Consider the following 20,788-nt stretch of genomic DNA (forward strand, 5'->3'; position numbering starts at 1 on the left):
AGGAGAGATCCCAAGAATAGAAAGGAGGAAAGAAAAAAAGAGAGAATGGAAAGAGAGAGAGAAAGGAAATGGGAGGGGAGGGAGGGAGGACTGCTTTGTAGCTTCTAAGATTGCAGACAGAAATAGCACACAACCACCGTGAGCCGTATGTGATTCAGAAACCAAGACCGAATTTTGTTCACTTTTATTAATCAGTTGCTAAGAAAAAGGAAATGGCATCTGGTCCCGTCTTCTTCTACATCTTAATTATTGGAAAATATTGTAAGTATGCTCAGTATCTAATTTTGTATGCCTTAGTATTTTATGGAATAACCACAGCACAAATGTTTATTCCTTATATTTCTGCTTTATCTTAAAAGCAGAAATGCATTTACTGATAAAATTGTAACCTCACTTCAGAATTGTTCTTCTTAGTATATATTTGGTATTTGTATTAAAAACTGTAACATCTTATCATAGTCAATAGTGAAGCAAGACTAACATGCCATGTGAACCTAGGCTTCATAATAACCAGTTCATACGATTGATATGATAAGCAACATTATAATATTTAGAGTGGTAGTTGTTACAGATACTGTGTTCAAGGAATATGTTCATTGAAATATCCTAGGAAAGCCTCCACGTTCGTGCCAGTTTCTGTGTAGTTGTAACGCTTTGTCACCCTTATCCTTGGTGATTTGCTATCAGAGGTGTGCTTCTGAGCAGAGAGATGCATTCATAAAACTCTTTTTATTTAGCAAGTTTACTACTGTTCCTTGAAAAAAAACAAGGGAAAGCACAAAGCAATGAAAAACACAGGCACACAAGAAGCTCCAATGGACATGTTATTTTTACCATAATGACAAATTTTGTTTTCTGTATGTGTGCTATGGTTTATTTTTCAGAAAATCTTTTTTAAATTCAAGAGAAAGAGTTGTTGTGTATTAAGCTCCATTTGAATTATACTATGTAGATAGAAATAAAATGTTTTTGTTTCTTAGGTAATAAATGATGAAAAAGTCAAAGCCAAACCAAGAATAAAACTTTCTGGGTATCTTTAATACTTTAGGATTCCAGGAATGTGGGCTTTCACTAATTTAGAACTTAACAAGCCTTTTTATTGTTCCTCTGTCTCTAAAAGTTTGCCTAAGTTTTGTAAACTCTGAGCTTTTCTATGAAGAAATGTCTCAGGGTAACTTTCAATCCTAACTCTCCCAATTCTAATGTATCAAAGTGATTATATTTTCCTTTTTCTCCTTCTTTCCTCCTTTCCTGCACTCCATCTCATCTAAATGAGATGAGTTAAAGTTAGAGGATGGCCTCAAAACCAGAGAAACTATTCAGAATCCTGGAGAAAAACTATTCAGAATCCTGGAGAAATGTTCTAGTCCTAGCTTTCTTCAGCTCTAATCTTGATTTATTTAACTGAAGGGAAAACAGTAAGTTGCAGACCATCACCAAAAATGTAATGTTTCCAGTTATAATTCTGTGTTCAAACTACCAGAGCTTTTGACATTTGTGGCCAACAGCTTCAAAAATTAATAACATATTTTACTATTCCCTATTCCATTTCAATGAAATGAACAGATTAAATAAGCCAAAGGAATACTTCCAAAATAGTCATTCTAGTATGAAGAATTTAAGGGCATATAAAAGGTAAGTTTAGGGCAGGTTGGGAAGCAACTTTGGCCACTGTGTTACCAGTCATTTCAGGTTAGGAAAAAATTCCATGTTTACATGTACCCTTTTGTTAACAAATTATTTTCATGGACAGGAAATAATGATGGTGGTGATGACGATGCCAAAACCCTCTGTCTCTTTAAATTTTAACTTCTGTCTTGATTAAAAAAAAAATTTGGGAGTATAGTGTAAGTTGAGAGCTGCAAGTTCTCATCCTTTCATGCCTTCCCCAGGAAATGAGGGCATAAACATTTGTTGCAAAGTTTGGCAAGCCAATTCCTGGCTACATGGTGTTAACTGCATGTCAGGGTAGGGGAACACTTGGCAGGGACCCACTGAAAGAGCACCCACCATGGCTCACCTTGAGTTTAGCCCGTCACCCAGGCCCCACCTAAGTGAGAATTTCCTCGGCACATACCAAAGAGCATCCACAGCCAAGCATAAAGACAAATTCTGAAACCTCCGTAACTCCCCTATGGTGGTTGTTTATTTGTGTGTTTGCTTTGTTATCTTTTGCTTTTATATCCACTTTCCTGTTACGGGAAAGGCGATGTGATGTCATGGAAGACACCTAACCTAAGATGCTTAGCTGTACTACCATGCACCGGTTCTGTGGTTTTCATAAATGACTTACCTCCTCTGAGTCTTAATGTGTGAAGTGGCAATCAAATCCTTTACCCTGTCTACCTCTCAGACCCCCTGTGTTCAGTCGTTTATTACAAAAATTACCTCCTGAAGCTTCACAAGTCTATTATATGGACACAATTAAGCACACGAGGCAGGACATTCAGCACCTTGTCACGAGACCCGAGATAATAAATGCCAAGATTTCAATGGTTTCAAAGCCCATGCTCTCTCTCCTCATCCATAATAATTCTCAGTAGCAATAATGTGTATAATGGGATTTGAAAACTATAAAGCCTGTTGCAGACGTAAGCAACTGTTAGTCATCCTTTGAACCAAAAATCCTATGAATACCAGAGCAGGGACCATGCTTTATTCACCTATCTTATTAAAGAAAGCATGGTCCCTGCTCTGAAGGGATAGAATGGAGAAGATAGCAAGTTGATCTCATTCAATTCAATGAAACAAGTGCAAAACTTGAGGTCCACACAAACAGAGGTGACATGAATACTTAGAAGATATTTCCTTTTAGCCTTGAGAATTTTTCATTCTTTGAAAATCCTTCTGTACATAGTCTAATTAATTGTATTGTGCCAATGTTAATTTCTTGCTTTATAATGTACTATAATTATGTAAAATGAAGGAAAGCTGGGTGAAAGGTATATGGGACCTCTCTATACTACTTTTTTTCAACTTCTTGTAAGTACATAATTATTTCAAAATTCGTAGTTAAAAAATCCCCAAGACAACTTGAATTATAAGTTCTTATCAGAAAATGCTTTATTATTACTTAAATGATATCACTAAGCAAAACAATTCTTTTACTTAATATTTTAGATAAGCAGGGAACAAGTGAAGATATAGGAAATAGAAGGTATTCAAACATAAGCTTGATGCACTTTAGTATTTTCCCAAGGACTGGCCCAGCCAGCAAGGTCCTCACTTTCAGACTCCTAGAGACACTTACCAGACTACCAGACTAGCTGGCCTTTGCTTTAGATCCCAGCACTGGCATAAGTTTTAGCAGTTTTCTTCTGTAACTATGAAGGAGGGAAAAGGAAGAGACAATTCCAAAACAGACCATTAGCTTGGTTAGTACATGGAAAAAGAGAATGTTGGCATATTTATCCAATTCCAAAAGATGTGAGAATAAATGTACCAATATGCAGACTGCGGAAGTATATTGTGTTCCACCTTGTCCTTGGTTGGGGGTTGGGGTTTTTTAATCTGTATAAATTTATGGGGCATGAGTGCAATTTTGTTGCATGCATGGATTGCATAGTGGTTAAGTCAGGACTCTTAGGTATCCATCACCGGAGTTACATGCATGGTACCAGTTAAATAACTTCTCACCACTTTATACTTTTGGTGGCTGCTGACAATTTTGTATTGTTTTTACTATGTATTTTGAATCATATTAAGCTTCAAATGGAAAAAAATGAATCTGTCCAAATGCACCCTGATCTACATAAAGGGAAATTATTATGTTTGTAAACTAGTCCTTCAAGCACAATTTCACACATTTGTCCAAACTTGTTAAACTAAAATGCCTGAAGTTGAGTATTCTAGTTAGGTTTAACTTTTTGTCTGAAAAACTGTAAGCATTTAGACCATTTGATTTCAATCTTTATGCTTGTGGGTGTGGTTGTTTTTCTATTTTGCATTTATCGAGAGGTCTCCATGGGCCAGGAACAATGCAAGTGCTTCACAATCATGATCTTGTTTTATTTCTATACTAACCCTATGAGATATTCTTGCTTTATAAAATAGGAAACGGAAAATGAGAAATGTCTGGTAGCATTCCTGGCAGCACTTCCTAGTAAGTGTTGCAAAAGAGACTTGAATCCAAGTGTATCTTCTTGATAAGCCTATGCTAGTAAACATGATTCAATTCTGACACTTTCTTAAATTATAATATCATGGAATTTAAAGTGACCTTAACAGACCCCTGATCTAGCTCACTGACCTTCAAGCAAGTTAGATCTTGCTGTATTTTAGATATTAGAAAATAAAGAAATATTGACCAGCCCAAGGTCTCAAAGCTGGTAAATCCAGGGCTTCCTCCACTTAGGGTGAGGGCCTCCCCACCCAAGGCAAGTTCAGGAAATCCATGCTAGGAGTTTATGTATCTCCTCTTATGAGCTGGTGCTATCTGCTTTGTATACATTCCTCAGAGTACACCAACAACTGATGAATTAGAATATACATGTAAATAATTTGAATATATAGAACACTTTTGTTTGCAGCACATGACACTTAGCTATATATATAGCAAGTACCAATAAATATTGACTTAATTCCTGTATTAGCTCACCTCTCCCTCCTCCTGGACATTTTTTCAGCTCCACCAACCCAACAGCTCTATTTCCTGCCTATGTGTAGTGATCCAATACACTGTCATCTTTTAAAATTCTACAGCTTCATCTATTTCTCTGATCAGAACAACAAGGACCCAACACTAAACCAAAGGCTCTTTCCTTCTTTGGAGACAAGCAGGCGCAAGTTGTGAATATTTCAAATTTAGGTTTTGTTCTCTATCACAACAAAAATAAACGTCAAGTGGAAAAGGGACAATGTGAAGTGAGATGTGTTATTCATTTTAGAAATAGGTATTTTCCTACTAAATAACTGTATTTTATAGTGATCTGGATATCATGTGATTTGTTGTTAAATAGATTCATTTTATAATTATTTTAATACTGCCTGAATTAACTGGGTCTCCTTATTTCTTCAATCTTTTATACCAATAAATACGCCATTTGGAAATCATCAATATTTTCAAAAGCTGTCTGAGAATTAATCTTTGGGAATGGTACTTTTGGAACTTTCGCCGGCTGGTCTAGGCCACCTTGCCTCTGGCCATTGTGCCAGTGACTCTCTCCACCTCTCTCTCCCCATCATTCTTCCTCAACTCCTCCTCCCATATTGCTCCAGGAACTCAAATTCTCATTCTATAGTGCAGGTGAAACCAGTTCTCTCTCCTTAGCTCCTGTTTCCAAATGCAATCCTAGCTCTACATTTAGACAAGGTGCTCAGTTGAACCAAAATGTTACCCACATCATTAGCTACAAATGAAACAGCAGATAATCTAATATATTCTTTAATAGTAAGATTCACCCTTAAAAAAAAGCTTTTGAGATTTTAAATATTTTCTTTTGTTAGAGGATTGAGTATTCACTTGAACTAAGAGGCCGTACAATTATATGAGCTATTGCATTCATTAAAACATACAGTTGGCCAGGCATGGTGGCTCACACCTCTAATCCCAGCACTTTGGGAGGCCAAGGTTGGTGGATCACCTGAGGTCAGGAGTTCAAGACCAGCCTGGCCAACATGGCAAAACCCCATCTCTACTAAAAATACAAAAATTAGCCAGGTGTGGTGGCGGGCCCCTGTAATCCCAGCTACTCAGGAGGCTGAGACAGGAGAATTGCTTGAACCCAGGAGGCGGAGGTTGCAGTGAGCTGAGATTGTACCACTGTACTACAGTCTGGGCGACAAGAGCGAGACTCCATCTCCCAAAAATAAAACAAAACGAAACAAAGATATAGTTATGCTGTTGCCTCTTTTGCCTTGGTTCTCATCTAATTCATTTAAAGAAAAATAATATGAAGCTTCTTTTTCCACTTCCCAGTCTGATCCTCGAGTGAATTGCTATTACTTAGATAGTTTCTACTTATGTCGCTCAAGTAGTATTTTAAATTTCAGTTTCAAAAATCAGACTTTTTTGAATTGGAAGGCAAGATAAAACTCTAAAGGACAACATCCCCTTTTTTCACATAGAAAGAAACTAAGGCCATATAGCTGTGTTCCCTTTAGTTTTCAACTCTCTTATTCTTCACTCACTTTTAAAAGTGGGGCTCCAATTTCATATGTAGGACAAAACGGGCAAGGTAAAGGCTAAAATATCAGAAGGGTAAAATATCACTTTAAAATAGAACCTAGATGGAGATTGTGAAAATAAATTTATTATCTACCAAAATCCTAGCCTCAATGACCTTTGCCAATACACTAAGCTAGTATAATCCTTCTTCACATACCTACCTTGTAGAAAAACATTTAAATCATTCTCACAACCAAGGAGAGAAAGGTTTTCATTGCACCTCCCCTTTACCATGTCTATAGCCAGACCCAGAGGAACTTTAATGAAAGGGATTTTTAAAATGCTTAGAGTAAGGCCAGGGGCAGCGGCTCACACCTGTAATCCCAGCGCTTTGGGAAGCCAAGGCAGGTGCATTGCTTGAGCCTAGGAGTTCAAAACCAGCCTGGACAACATAGCAAGACCCTATCTCTACAAAAAATTCAAAATTTAACCAGTCACGGTGGTGAGTATCTGTACTTCCAGCTACTCGGGACGCTGAGGTGGGAGGATCACTTGAGCCTGGGAGGCAGAGGTTGCAGTGAGCCAAGATGGTGCCACTGCACTCCAACCTGGGCAACAGAGCAAGACCCTATCTCAGCAAAAAAAAATGCTCAGAGTAAGTCAACACCCAGTGGATGTCTTCACTATTACTATTTCCTCTCCAGGCCATGCTCCTATCCTATTCCCCAGACAATAGAATCTTCTCTAACGATGCAGCCCTTTTCATCACATGCCATGTAAATCATGAATATAGCCCTTGGGGTCACCTCTCTAAGATGAGGGGGGCTTCATATGCCACAGGATGAAAAATGAGACTGAGCATTGCCACAGCAGAAGAAACTTTGCCAACTTCTCAGGAGTAATTTATAGACTATCAGAATCTCTCAGACACTTCTAGTGTCCAGACAGATGCCCTCTTTTATCTGGATGGCACAGAAAAAGTAGGTACCAAATACTTGTGTGCTTCACCACTCCATAACCTCTTCATTCCCACCAAAAACAAATGCCATCTCTTCTGTCTTTTTGCCTATGCAGGTTTCAGAGAGGGGGACAGTGGAGGCTCTGGTCATAGGGAATCGAATAGCCGTAAACTTACTGCTTTCCTCCTTCCCACCCCAGCACACAGTTTCCTGAGATGGAGTAACATGTTTCAACTCTCAACTTTGTGGGGATTGAAAAGGCACTCACAGAGCATCCTCACTGTACGTTAACCCCAAGGTATTCATTCCTGATATGGTAAAACATGAATGCCACAGTGGTTGTAAACTGCTACCGTGAAAATCTGATCTCTTTCTTCGTTTGTTATGTTGTTGTTGTTGTTTACGAGACAGCGTTTTGCTCTGTGGTCCAGGCTGGAATGCAGTGGTGCGATCACAGCTCACTGCAGCCTCAACCTCCTGGACTCAAGTGATCCTCCCACCTCAGCTTCCTGAGTAGCTGGTACCACAGATGCACACCACCACGCCCAGCTAGTTTTTGTATTTTTTTTTTTTTTTTTGGAGATGGAAGTCTCACCATGTTGCCCAGACTGGTCTCGAACTCCTGGGCTCAAGCCATCCACCCACTTCGGCCTCTCAAAGAGCTGATGCTACGGGCATGAGCCACCACTCCCAGACTCCTTCAGGTTTTGATCCTGCTGTGTACTTGGTTTCTCCTGCTTTGCTTCTCTCCCACAGATCGTCTGTTTAGTGCCAAGTGGACTCCCGGCAGCATTTCCTTACGTGCGCTCTAAGCAACCTAGATCCTGGTTTCCAGTTCTAATTAACCAGCTCCTCTTTCTCCCTTAGCACTTAATTTCTTCTTCCTATCTTAATGATTCTCAGAAGGTATGGTGATACCTTCCGACAAAATAGCCACAAAGAGAAACTCTGTCTTGGTCTCAAATCTTACAACACAAATTCTTCTTTCTACTCATATCATTTCCCTAATAAATACTTCCTCTTCATGAATTAGGACTTTCGGAGAGAGCAGCTGCCTGTTGAACATACTATTTGCAGATTATACCCCTCCCTCATTTTGCAGTTACCTGGATTCATGGACATTTTTGGCTAATTTTTGCAGGGTTGTGTAAATTGGTTCCAACACCCGATCCTCACAGTACAAGCAAGTTATGACCCTGCAGAGTTCTGTAGTTGCAGCCATTTAAATAGATAAATCTTACTTTACAGATTTTAAATTAAAACATTGTAAAATAGAACATGCAAATGAATATGAAATGACAAATTTTGAACAAAATTTATATGTGTGTATGCCTGGATCTAATGAAAGAAATCAGATAAGCTTCCCTACAAAGCTTTTTTGGAAGCTTTGATCCAGTCACATATTGCAAGTATAAATTAATGAAAATAACTGTTCTCAGGTGCATCAGGGATTGGCTTCTGAGACACAGCACAATCCACTCTGCCATTACCTTTACTCATAAAACGTCTGATTCTTTTTATCTTCTCCTCTCACCCTCTGTTGCTCACCCCAGCCTTTTGATATTGTAATGGGCCTTTCTCAGAGCAGGCTAGAACTGTTTGATTCACTTCCAATGGTCCAGATCTGCCGTTTTTAAATTCTCAGTTGTGACGGATTTGCTGGAAATTGCAAAACTGCCTCATGGTTTATAAATATTTCTACTTTCTCACACATTTCAAACTTAGACGCAGTGACGTCATCAGTCATGCTTTCTGTTAGCTTTTTAACCTCCATTTAACCTCCCTCTTTGTGTTAAGATCAAGAGAGGTGGCCAGTTTAGCAAAGTCAAATTTAGATGTTTATTTCTGCCCTTCTAATTGCACTCCTTACCCTGATCCTGTGAACTTACAGCACAACAATTTAAGCTCCCTGGAAAGAGGGATTGTTTTTGCTTGTTGATATTTTCTCAACCCCTGAGCATTGGTCTTCAGTGGTGATCCGAAATAATGTGGCAAATCATTTGTCTATCAAATCCATTTTAATGGAAAAATCTGTACAAAGCTTTTATAGTGCTTCTGGCTCTTGGGCACCTTTTTTCAAAGTTTCTATGCTAGTAAATGTAGCAGGTTCAATTTGAAAGCTCCACGCCCTCTTCTGTTCTTCAAGTCTTTTTTTTTTTTTTGAGACAGGGTCTTGCTCTCCTGCCAAGGTTGAAATGAGTGATGCAGTCCCGGCTCACTGCAAACGCTGCCACACTGGTTCAAGCAATCCTCCCAATTCAGCCTCTTGAGTTGCTGGGACTACAAGTGAGTGCCACAATGCCTACCTAATTTTTTTTTTTTTTTGAGACAGAGTCTCGCTCTTGTTGCCCAGGCTGGAGTGCAATGGTGTGATCTCGGCTCACCATAACCTCTGCCTCCCGAGTTCAAGCGATTCTTCTGCCTCAGCCTCCTGAGTAGCTGGGATTACAGGCATGCGCCACCACGCCTGGCCAGTTTTTGTATTTTTAGCAGAGACGAAGTTTCTCCATGTTGGTCAGGTTGGTCTTGAACTCTTAACCTCAGGTGATCCTCCCACCTCGGCCTCCCAAAATTCTGGGATTACAGGCATAAGCCACCATGCCCAGCCCTTAATTTTTTTAAAAAAATTTTATAGGGAGGAAGACAAACTACATTGCCCAGGCTGGTCCCAAACGCCTGAGCTCAAGGCATCTGCCTATCTCAGCCTCCCTAAAGTGCTGGGATTATAGGCATGAGCCACTGCACCTGGCCTGCCTTTGACTCTTTTCAAGATTTCTCTCTTTGATCCAAGGCCCCGTGGCCTCACTCTCTGTCCTTCTGTTTCCTCCAATCACTCAGCCACTCACTCCTGATCCACTCCTGACACACACATTCCCCTACTGCACAGGGTCATCTTCAACACAAAATTTACTTTCTATTCTAACTAAATTTTTCAAGAGAATCCTCCCTTCGGTTTTTGTCCTTTTTTCCCTCAGAAAGCATGGGACTGGGGAGGGATTCAGGAAAGGTAAAAAAAGGTAATGCCGGCATTCTCTGACATAAGGTTTGAAGGTGGAAGGAAATGTTATAAACCACTACACACACACACACACACACACACACACACACACACACACACTTTAAGAGTCTTATGCCATCATTAACATTAAGCATACCAAATCCAGGTATGATATATAGTGTAAACATTTTCATGTTTATAGACCACAAACCTCAGATGTGCAAAAATTACAGTTTATATTTCTATGACTAAAACTCAAAGCTCACGACTCCTGCATAAAATGATAGAACATTTGAATTCGCTAATTCAAAGTATCTTGGTTTTAAAATTGGGCACTTTTTCTTTAAATGCAATCTGAGTTTTCTCTTGGTTTGGATTTTTTTTTTTTTTTTTTTTTTTTTTTTACATTTAGGGGGCACATGTTCAGGTTTGTTACATGCGTATATTGTGTGATGCTGAGGCTTGGGCTTCTAATGATCCCGTCACCTGTGCAATGAGCATAGCGCCTGGTAGACAGTTTTTTGGAATTTGCCCCTCCTCCCTTTTGGAATTCCCCAGTGTCTACTTGCCCCCATCCTTTTGTGCATGTTTGCCCCTGCACCCAGTGTTTCGCTCCCACTTATAAGTGAGAACATACAGCATTTGTTTTTCTGTCTCTCAGTGAATTTGCTCAGGATAATGGATTCCGGCTGCATCCCTGTTTCTGCAAAGGACATGATTTCGTTTTTTTATGACTCTGTAGTAGTCCATGGTATATATGTACCCTATTTTCTTTATCCAATCTACTGTTTGTGGGCATCTAGATGGATTCCATATCTTTGCTATTGCCAGTAGTGCTGTGATAAACATATGAGTGCAGATGTCTTTTTGGTAGAACTATAGATAAAATACAATCTCAATCACTTAAGAAATCTTACCTGATCTACTTTTTTCCCTTCTGACCAACAGCATCTGATTTCGGTGACAGCTTTACAAACATCAAAATTGAGGAGGCAGGTAGAGAGGTGAACATCTGCAGTCACTTTGCCCGCTACTCATGAGGGTTAACTCTCTGGCAGGGATGGGTGACATCAGCACCCACCAAAGCACTCAACCACTCTTCCATATTGTTCTCCAGCTAATACACACACTTCTCACCAAAGACCACCACTACTGTCTGCTCACAGCCTTCAGGAGAGCACAGGAAGCCCTCAGGTGTCCTTCCTCACCTACTGGGGACCCAGGCAGATTTGGGGCTGACAAAAGCCCTATGTCTAGCCCACCCATTCGCCATTGCCTCCCTCACATCAAGCCCCTGCTTCTCCTAGAGACTTGCCCTTTTTTTGAGCTGGACATTAGGATTTGAGACAAGAATCACTGCTGCTTAGGCAGTCCCCTAAATTCTCTTAGCAATTTCCACGTCCTGCCTTCCCCTCACGAGTTTTAGTGCCAAAAGGACAGGATGCTTCCTTCTCACATTTAGTCTTCAGCAGGTTCAGGAAAACTGCTTTGAGGGCATCACGCATGCTTAACCCTTAATTCTCTCCAGAGGTTGTAGAAAGACTGGATATTCTGTGTCCTTCATCACTCGGTCTTAATGTTCAAGACCAATATGGTAGAATCTAACAAATAAGTAAAAAGAAAAAAATATATATTCTCTCTCTCAAGCACCTGTCTTTGGCCATTGAAAGCCATGACTCTAAAGCTTCGGAACTTAAAGCCAAGAGCGTGAGGACTCTAGAAAGTTTTTTGGGCTCTACCTCCCCTGAGCAATAAAGTAGTCTAAATTTTTAGTTTTAGTGGTGGAAGAATAAAAAAAGAATAACCATGAAGGAAGCATACGTGAACATACCCTAAAATCAGTAATTATAAACACAAAGCTACAGTAATTAGAAATAATAATTATAATGAAATACCTTCGTAAGAGATGAACTCCTTTGAGAATTTGCAAATCACAAAATATCAAATTTTTAGCGATTTCCCCACACTGTAAAATAGACACAAAGTGAATATGCAAATTTACCCTTACTCTCAAGAAACGTCTATAGGAGAATCGGAATTTTCAAAACTTGCCTAATGATAGGGCTATGCCATCTTCATTTGGTAGTTTTTTTTAAAGTCACACAAAAACGTGCTTACCCTATCTGGATTCTAACTCAAATATCGTAGTTTAAAATTCTGTACTCTTTGTGATACCACTTTTCCCCACTCTTCTATTCTGTTGCCCACAACGGTTCCTCATATTTCATTTACACCTACCTTTCATGTAACCTTTTTTTTTTTGAGACGGAGTCTCACTCTGTCACTCAGGCTGGAGTGCAATGGCACAATCTCAGCTGACTGCAACCTCCACCTCCTGGGTTCAAGCAATTCTCCTGCCTTAGCCTCCCAAGTAGCTGGGACTAAAGGTATGTGCCACCATGCCTGGCTAATTTTTTGAATTTTTAGTAGAGACAGGGTTTCACCGTGTTAGCCAGGAGGGTCTCAATCTCCTGATCTGCCCACCTTGACCTCCCAAAGTGCTGGGATTACAGGCATGAGCCATCACACCCAGCTTTTCTTTTTCTTTTCCTTTCTTTTCTTTCTTTCTTTCTTTTTTTTTTTTGAGAGTCTTGCTCTATCACCCAGGCTGGAGTGCAGTGGCCTAATTTTGGCTCACTGCAACCTCTGCCTCCCAGGTTCAAGCAATTCTCCTGCTTCAGCCTCCTGAGTAGCTAGGATTACAGGCGTGCACCACCACACCCAGCTAATTTTTGTATTCTTAGTAGAGACAGGGTTTCGCTATGTTAGCCAGGATGGACAACCTTTATTTTTAATCTCTTTTCCCTACACTTTTCTATATGATATTTTTCCCATTGCTTTAATCAACACTAATCACAATATTATAGATGAAAACACCAATGTATAAAAGTGTTATTCCAAGTGGGAAAAAATCCCAAATCATTGGACATATTTATTAAATTTCTCCCACAAATTCTTCCTGATGCAATGCCTAAAACAATAGAATGTGTAATAAATAATTGGAAGGAATAAGGAATAGTCTCACATGACACTGTCACCTCCTAGAAACTACTCTATCACATTCTTCTCTAATTAGTCTCCCAGGGACCTGCACCACTTTTAAATTTATTCTGGGGACATTGGGGCAAATATTAATGTATATTATAACTCGAACTCAAGTTTATCTCATTCCCAAACCTGGGTTTTTTCACTCACATACAAACACCAAAATCATGTTATCTCTCACTTTTATTATTATTATAGTATTACATATAATAATAAAATAATTTATATATTATATTATTGATATATTACATATGATAAAATATACTATTATAGATAACATATTATAAAATGAGATATAGTTCTATAATAATTTATCATTTATTATATCTCATTTTATAGGACAAGAATTCCCATTCCCATTTACAGGTGAACAAGCTGACCAAGCGAGTTGAGCTGGTTGCAGATTTACCATGTTTTATTTCCTAGGGAGAGGAGAGAAGGGCACTGCAAGGGCAGGCACAGCAGGCGCAAGGTCGTGGAGACAGGAAAGGACACGGCAGGCTCAGAACATGATAAGAAGTCTGGGGTGGTTTAAGAGGAGGGCTGAAGTAGACGCTTGCAAATGAAGTCAGAGAGGATCACCAGAACCAGGTCATGAAGGTCTTTGTAAGCCACGTGCCAGAATTTGGATGGTAGTATATTAGTAATTGGAATCGAGGACAAAATGGAAGTGACTCAGGCAAATTACCAAAAACGGACTAAAATGTGAGAAACTGACAGCAAGCCTTAGAGAGGGCATGCACACTGCACTTGAGTCACTAGAAATATACGGGCTATGGCCAAAAAAGCATAAGTGAGAAATGCTTTAAAAAACAAAGATAGTAATTCAAACTGTACTAATTTGCAACCTCTTAGGAAAAAAGCAAACATCCTGAAGAGTTACTAAGTCCAGTAGGCATTTTGATATGGCAATACAATACTGTATTATACATTGAAAACAAGCTAAAGTCATAAAGTAAAGGGCAAATTAAGTTCAATATCCTTCATTAAAATTGAATTTTGGTTCAAATGAATATATTAGTAGCTATTACAGGCTTAGAAATCCCAACTTTGTAATGAAGCACAATTGAACAATGCTTACATAATTAGCAATTAAAAACGTGTGCATGGCTGGGCACAGTGGCTCATGCCTGTAATCCTAGCACTTTAGGAGGCCAATATGGGCAAATCATAAGGTCAGGAGTTCGAGACTAGCCTGGCCAATATGGTGAAACCACGGCTCTACTAAAAATGCAAAAATTAGCTGAGCGTGGTGGCAGGTGCCTGTAGTCCCAGCTGCTCCAGAGGCTGAGGCAGGAGAATCATTTGAACCTGGGAGGCAGAGGTTGCAGTAAGCCGAGACCGCACCACTGCACTCCAGCCTGAGTGACAGAGACTCCATCTCAAAAAAAAAAAAGTGTGCATTTAGACCAGATGCAACTGTCATGTTGCTTATTTTCTTTTCAAATGGCTGCAGGGCCGTGCGCGGTGGCTCATGCCTGTAATCCCAGCACTTTGGGAGGCAGAGGTGGGTGGATCACGAGGTCAAGAGATCGAGACCATCCTGGTCAACACGGTGAAACCCCGTCTCTACTAAAAATACAAAAAATTAGCTGGGCATGGTGGCGCGTGCCTGTAATCCCAGCTACTCAGGAGGCTGAGGCAGGAGAATTGCCTGAACCCAGGAGGCGGAGGTTGCGGTGAGCCGAGATCGCGCCATTGCGCTCCAGCCTGGGTAACAAGAGCGAAACTCCTTCTCAAAAAAAAAAAAAAAAAAAAAAAGGCAATGCCTAAATAATAAAAATATTCTCAATTTAGAAAAAACCGTTTATTTATTTATTTTTTACCAATTGAAACAGGTAAAAAGCATTGGAAAAACTTATAAAACCCCAAATTGAACCTATCAAAATTACATGTAAATTACCCGGATGTAATCTTAAGAAATATAATGGTTTCAGATAACTTTTACATGAGTTAAAGTGATGTGGCAAACAGAAATCTCCTGAAGGGAGTAAAGGTTGAAGGAAATTCAGCCTAGAAGGACAGAGAAAGACAGGATGCCTGGATTAGAAATTTTGCTCTAGGATTTCCTAGCTATTGTACCATGCGTCTCTCTCTCTCTCTCTCTCTCTCTCTCTCTCTCTCTCTCTCTCTCTCTGTCTCTCTCTCTGTGTGTGTGTGTATGTGTGTTTGTGTGTTTCTTCTCTACAGCGTTCCATAATAATTTCTATTTACACTAAAACAGTATGATTTCTGAGTACTTTGCTGAAACTATCCTCATGGCCACGTTGGAGATACTAATTCTTCAGCTCCTCCACTCTTGATGTCCTGGTACAAGATTAGCTGTTTACAGTAAAATTTTCAGGAGCAACACAGTATTAACTACTTAGCTGGAGAAACACACTAATATATGAGAGAAGGATGCTTCCATACAGTTTATTTAAACTACGTTATCTTGGGATATGACAATTTTGAGAAGGAAAAGTAATGTCACAAGCCGAACAACAATTTTTGCTTTGAAATAATAACTTCTAATAAGTGATTTGATAGAGTATATATGAACACAAGCATATATTTTGGAATTGGACAAAAATGTGTCTGAATATCATCATAAAATACAAGAAAAAAATGACTTTTATTTGCAGTTGTGGAAACTCAAATGTCATAGGCTAGTCTGAGAAGCTCTCATTTGGGTCATCAAGAGAAAAGATTGTCATCAGTAAAACGATGGTTGTAAAGTGGTGGAGTACCTATGGTTCTGTCCTCATCTCCACTCAGAACTCATTCAAACTTGGTAAGTAAAACAAGAAATAGAACACAACAATGCAGAAGACATCTGCAACCACAAAACAGCGTATGTACAGAAAAGCTGCCAAGTGTGTGAAAATGTGACAAGAGTGTGGCAAGATAGCAGGAGAGGACACCGTTAGTGCTGCGTTTAGACAAAGCAGCAGTGTGCAGCTCTGCAGATGCGAACTCTTAATCGGAAATAGAAGCTTACGAAGATATTGTTGGAAGGCATGATCCTGGGGTGTTTCATATAACAGAAAAAGGAGAGGAGGCAAGGTTACATAGGGAAACAGACATGTCATCATTTTAGAATGTTGACTATCAGAAAAGTAGCATGGAGAAGAACAGACAAAGTGAAGGCAGCACTGCAGAGGAGACTTCTGTTTTCTAGGAAAACACTGTCTGAAAGACATATCCACAAATGGTTTTCTCTGCAATTCCCTGGGAACTCTCAAGGGTTCCTGGGAATACTCAGCACTACTATTGTGCTTCTTTCACACAAACCTCTTACAATTAGTGGTGTCCAAAAGAACTTATCTCTTTCAAAAAACAAGTGTGGTTTTTAAAAGAGGCTGGCATATAATCTATGTTTTTTAATTAAAAGAACAGAAAAGTAAAAGAGAAAACATAAATGGCAAACAAAAAATATTAAGTAGGATAATATTGTCATGAAGCAGATGAAAAATATGAACAAATATATTTCTGAGTTAAAACAAAATCTAATAATTGATTTACTTTTTTTTAAAAAAGAAAAACTCAAATTAGTAATCAGGAAATATCAGTGAAACAACAGAGGGGTTGAACTGGCATAGCTCAGGAAAGAGAAGAAAAACAAAATCATTACAGGAATTAAAGCCACATTGAAAACTATACAAAGAATATACTACTGAAATCACAGGAATAAGCAAAAGGCACAAATATGAGAAAATAAAAATATATATAAATATAGATAAACAAAGACAAAATGATTTGGAAGACTACAGATATGGAAGAGACACAAAAAGGAATCAATTTACAGAAAGTCAGCATCTCTGAATAAGAGAGCTAAATAACTCAGAGTGTTCAAATATATAAAGAACATATTTTCACAAATAATATTAACTTTGAAACTAAAAATATAAAGGGCAGATTGTTTCCTAGTAAAAAGTAGATTTAGGCCGGGTATGGTGACTCACGCCTGTATTCCCAGCACTTTGGGAGACCAAGGCGGGCAGATCACAAGGTCAAGTGATCAAGACCATCTTGGCCAACATGGTGAAACCCCGTCTCTACTAAAAATACAAAAATTAGCTGGGCGTGGTGGCGGGCACCTGTAGTCCCAGCTACTTGGGAGGCTGAGGCAGGAGAATTGCTTGAACCCGGGAGGCGGAGGTTGCAGTGAGCCGAGGTCTCGCCACTGCACTCCAGCCTGGAGCCTGGAGACAAAGCAAGACTCTGTCTCAAAAAAAAAAAAAAAAGAAAAAAAAAATGTAGATTTAGGTAGCTAAACTAATGTAAGACCTAACAAAGTTCCTAGATTTTGAAGATACAGAAACTTTTAGAAATCCTGACCAGTCACTTGTTAATAAAAAGAACAAAATTAGTTTGACTTCAGGATTGACCACAGTAAAATTCTGTTGTAAAAGACAGCAAATAACTGGCTGAAGACTGGCCTGGGAAATAATTTCTGACAAAATAATTTTAGATGCAGCCAAATTTTAATTTTATTATCTATAAAAATGAAATTTTTCTTCAAAATAAGGCAGAATCTCATAAGACTTTTTGGGAGACAGAAGATGAACTTAGGCAAGAAGCCATGAAACACGACACTACGATCGTGACACATATGTGAATATGAGCATTCACTTCATTTAACCATATGGTTAAGTGGTTAAAATTTATAAACGTAGAAGGAAAAATGAAAACTTGGGAGCAACATGTCATACATTTGTTTAACGTGGTTGCTACCTTCGTATCCAATTTTAGACCTTAAATAAGTTGTTTAGAACCCATTTATATCCCATCACCTTTGGCCTCATTACAAATTCCAATGTGATTGTTATGGCACAACCCACTATTGTTGTTCACTCCACTAACCCCCAAACCCAACACACCTTTCAGCTGCTGACCATGATGAAACCTAATGGTCAACACCAGAGTCATTTAAATGAGTCCCCTCTTCGTGTGGTTTTCTTTAACTTAGCCAATCCACAGCCTCAGAGACAAAGCCTAATGGATAATACCCATAAACTTTGCTAAAGGCATCATTCCACAGGTCCTCTTTTTTCTCACTCCCCACCCACTGGTTGAGCTCCCTGTCACTTCTGTACTTCCCATAACCTCTCTGGACCTGTGAGTAATAAATTTCTTGTTTCATGTATTTTGCTTTTACCTCCTCATTGTGTCTAATCTGACACATGCACCTGAACCTAACTTTCCTCTGGTCAGAGCTCTCTAGAAAGTGGTTGTCTTGGCTTATGGCCACATTTCCAGAGAGATCTTGGGACTGAATTAAAAATAAAAATAAAAATCACAACACAAAATAACTGAATTTTAATAAGAAGTAGAAGGTAGCATACCTTTTATAATCACATGGTCAACAAGTATAATTGAGTTAAGATATTACTAAGGTAGAGGTTTAAGTGTATTTATTAACAGCCAAGAAAAGATGCCACTCAGGTCTCCCACTATGGGAAGCAGCTGATGGCCTTAGCTGTGGTTGCTCTGTATCCTGCATCCACTCCAAGTTCATGTCTCCTGCCGGATGTTCCAGCAAATACCTGAGCACTGTAGGGTAACAATACAGGCCCTTTTCCTACAAAATGTGGGGCTCCCTTAGGAGTGACTGTCTCAAAATTTCCCTTTATTCTGACTAAAACTTCTTTAGAGCTGCTCTACAGTTTAAGACATTTCTTGTCACATCTGTCTTCTCCTCTTTACAGGAGTCAGACATGCTTTGTGATCTGAAGGCTCTGTTCACCCCCACTTTTCACTTGCTGCCTCCTCTCTATTCTTCAAAGTGTTTCCCCTCTGAATCTCACACATTTATCCCATTTAAGCAATTGCTTCTCAAAAGATCTGAATTAACACTAGAAAAACTACTAACAAATAATAACAATTGCATTTAAATTGTGTGGTAGAGGCTAGAGTGGAAAATAAATACAAAGCAAGCAGGAAGATATTAAATTTGTCCTTGTGCCTAATGAGAATTTAATAGTCTAAATAATATAGTATAAATGACATTGTAACTATGATAACTGAAGTTATTATAATTATGGACACCCACAACCACACAGCACACACACAAGGAAAGTAAAATCAGACTGTAATATGCTAGATATAAACCAAATAACCCCAAAGAACAAAAGACATAAAATTAAAATTTGTTTAATCAGGACTAAAACAAAAACACTTGTAATTCAGTAAATGTAAATGAAATAAACTTAGTTAAAACATAAGAAAGAAAGAGGGAGAGAATTAAATAGTTGGATGACCTCTGTGTATGTGATTATTTCACTTTTAAGTTTATTACTATTTTGTATATTGATTTTTCTTTTTCTTTAAATATTTAGATAATGTTCTATCTATTGTCTTTTCTCATTTTGCACAAATATCTCTTGTGCACATTTTACCTAAATTTCTCATTATTTCTTTTATGGATATTTCAAATGTATTTTCTAACCTTATGAGTAAAATATGGAATTTTCTTATTATCCTTTTTTCTAACTATTAAGACTATGAGCATTTCTTTGAGCGATGCTTTATTTTAATCCCATAGATTTTATTACAATATATACAACAATTAATATTTTATATTTAGAATGTCCCATATTCTAAAGATAATTTGATTTTTGCTTAATATGATTTTTAGTTTTTTTTCAGACATGAGGGTACTTTATGAACTGAATGTTTGCCTCCCTCCAAATTCACTTGTTAAAATTCTAACCCCCAATGTGATGTTATTAAGAGGTAGGGCCTTTGGGAAGTAGCTAGGTCGTGAAGACAGAGCCCTCATGAATGGGAATGAGTGCTCTTATAAGAAGTGGAATGAGAGCTTGTCCTCACTCTCTCTGTTTTTCATCCATGTGAGAAAACAACGAAAAGGCCATCTGCAAACCAAGAATTTGGGCCCTCACTAGACATTGGATATGCTGGCATCTTGAACTTGGACTTCTCAGCCTCAAAAATTTTGAGGAATAAATTTATATTGGTTAAGCCACCCAGTCTATGATATTTCTGTTATATCAGCCCAAACCATTTAAGATGAGAATTATTTTTATTTCCCCATATTGTTAGTAAAATTTTATTAAATTGTGATTGGAGGATGTTATATGAACTGCTTTTACATTTTATAATGTCTATATGTTATTATATGTACAATTTGATTTTGTCAGTGTTACATGAGTACTGGGAAGAAAGGCATAATTTTTCTATTAATTTCAAATAATGAATTATGATTTCGGGGGGACTTCCTTATACTTATTCATCTTTTCTCAGCTTAACATTTTCTAGTCTGAAAGTTATTTCCACTGCTGTTCCCTTCAAATTCTCACCACTCTACATTGATAGGAAGGCAGCAAAAATGTTTTAAATGCTCACAATAAAAAACTATCATATCCTGGGGGTGGGGCACTGAAATCATGAAAACTGCCATAAATAAGATACCAAGAAGATAACAAACTTGTTTCAGAAAAATCAGATACTTCTTGGAGAAAAGGTAGAAGCAGCAAATACATGGCTGCTCATCTTACTTACTTCCAGGTGTCATCTAAATATGACTAATGGCGTGATTCTTCACCCTATCTAGAACCGATATGACCAGGGGCTTAACAACTATAGTTTTATCTTATGATTTTCTGCAGTACATATAGGAGCACTAGAAGAAAGGTGAAAATAATGTTCTGTACCAATCCATTATATCTGCCAGAATCA

General features: G+C 38.5%; 1 long non-coding RNA gene across 1 annotated transcript in view; it reads left to right on the forward strand.

Moving 5' to 3' along the window:
* The first annotated feature begins 52 nt into the window (after nucleotides 1–52).
* Nucleotides 53–20,788, forward strand: part of LOC105714583 (uncharacterized) — a 114,825-nt gene continuing 94,089 nt past the window's right edge. The window contains exon 1 of the long non-coding RNA XR_002477804.2: nucleotides 53–261. This is a non-coding gene — a long non-coding RNA (uncharacterized LOC105714583). The remainder of the gene's footprint in view (nucleotides 262–20,788) is intronic.

Source organism: Aotus nancymaae, unplaced genomic scaffold, assembly GCF_030222135.1.
Source record: "Aotus nancymaae isolate 86718 unplaced genomic scaffold, 86718_ANA_hifiasm-v0.15.2.pri h1tg000033l, whole genome shotgun sequence".
Classification (NCBI taxonomy): domain Eukaryota; kingdom Metazoa; phylum Chordata; class Mammalia; order Primates; family Aotidae; genus Aotus; species Aotus nancymaae.